Below are 1830 nucleotides of genomic sequence, written 5' to 3'. Positions count from 1 at the left end.
GCAAGGAACCAGATTTGGGACTCTATCCTAGGACCCTGGGATCATGACCTGGGCCAAAGGCCAAGGCTTAACCAACTGAGCCACCCAGGCACCCCAGGAAAGAGAACTTTTTTTTTTTTTAATATTTTATTTATTTATTTGACAGACAGAGATTACAAAGTAGACAGAGAGGTAGGCAGAAGGGGTGGGGGTGGAAGCAGGCTCCCTGCCAAGCAGAGAGCCCGATGTAGGGCTCGATCCCAGGACTCTGGGATCATGACCTAAGCCAAAATCAAGAGTATGCTTAACTGACTGAGCCACCCAGGCACCCCTGGTTTTTTTTTTTTTTTTTTTTTTAAAGAGAGAGAGCATGAGTGGAGAGAGGTCAGTGAGAGGAGACTTCCTGCTGAGCAGGGAGCTCGAAGTGGGACTCGATCCTGGAACTCCAGGATCATGACCTGAGCCGAAGGCAGTCACTTAAACAACTGAGCCACCCAGGTGCCCACCCCTGTTTGTTTTTTAAACAATCTTTACACCCAACGTGGGGCTTGAACCCACACCCTGAGATTAAGAGTTGCAAGCTCCTTTTTTTCTTTTTTCTTTTTTTAAAGATTTTATTTATTTATTTGACAGAGAGAGATCACAAGTAGGCAGAGAGACAGGCAGAGAGAGGGAGAGGAGGAAGCAGGCTCTCTGCTGAGCAGAGAGCCTGATTCGGGGCTTGATCCCAGGACCCTGAGATCATGACCTGAGCCGAAGGCAGAGGCTTAACCTACTGAGCCACTCACACCCCCCCCCCCTTTTTAAAAAAGATTTGATTTATTTGACAGAGAGACAGTGAGAGAGGGAACACAAGCAGGGGCAGAGGGAGAGGGAGAAGCAGGCTTCCCACTGAGCAGGGAGCCTCCTCATTCAGGGCTCCATCCCAGAACCCTGGATCATGACCTGAGCCGAGCCACCCAGGTGCCCCCAAATATATTTTTATTTCTACACCCAATGTGGGGCTTGAACCTACAACCCCGAGATTAAGAGTTGCATGCTCTGCCTACTGAGCCAGCCAGGTGGCCCTCATTAGGGTTGCTGCATGTACGAGCGCCTCACTCCTTTTTCTGGCTGAGTGATATTCCATTGTATGGCCAGAGCACATTTTTACCTACCCATTCATTTGTTGTTGGAAACTTGGATGGTATCCACCTTTTGGCCATGGTGGGTAATGCTGTTATGAACACTGGTGTGTAAGTATGAGAATCCCTGTTTTCAATTCCTTGGAGTGTATATACCTAGGAGTAGAGTTGTTGGATCATATGGTAATTCAGTATTTAGCTTTTTGAGGAACCACCAGACTGTTTCTCAGCGTAGATGCACCGTTTTCCATTCCACAAGCAATGCATGGGGTTTCCAATTTCTCCACATCCTCACCAACACTTATCTCCCCTCCCCTCCCCTTTGAAAAAAATAATGGCCAGGGGCGCCTGAGTGGCTCAGTGTGTTAAAGCCTCTGCCTTCAGCTCAGGTCATGATCTCAGGGTCCTCGATCAAGCCCCGAATCGGGTTCTCTGCTCACCGGGGAGCCTGCTTCCTCCTCTCTCTCTCTGCCTGCCTCTCTGCCTGCTTGTGATCTGTCTGTCAAATAAATAAATAAATAATAATAATGGCCATCTTAATAGGCATGAAGTTCTATGTCATCAACAACAGTAAGCTTTGAGGCTGCTCAAGAAGTTGTCAATGGAAGCTGGTCAAATGGAAAGTGTAGACTTTCAGGGGAAGAACAGAAGGTAGAAGAAAACAGGCTGTCACCGGGGTACTTGGACCTGAACGTACACAGAGTTGGAAGAGACTCACAAAGCCAGC

The sequence above is a fragment of the Mustela lutreola genome, chromosome 11 (assembly GCF_030435805.1).
Source record: "Mustela lutreola isolate mMusLut2 chromosome 11, mMusLut2.pri, whole genome shotgun sequence".
NCBI classification, from domain to species: domain Eukaryota; kingdom Metazoa; phylum Chordata; class Mammalia; order Carnivora; family Mustelidae; genus Mustela; species Mustela lutreola.
The sequence above is the reverse complement of the archived record's forward strand: the minus strand, read 5'-3'. Positions refer to the sequence as shown.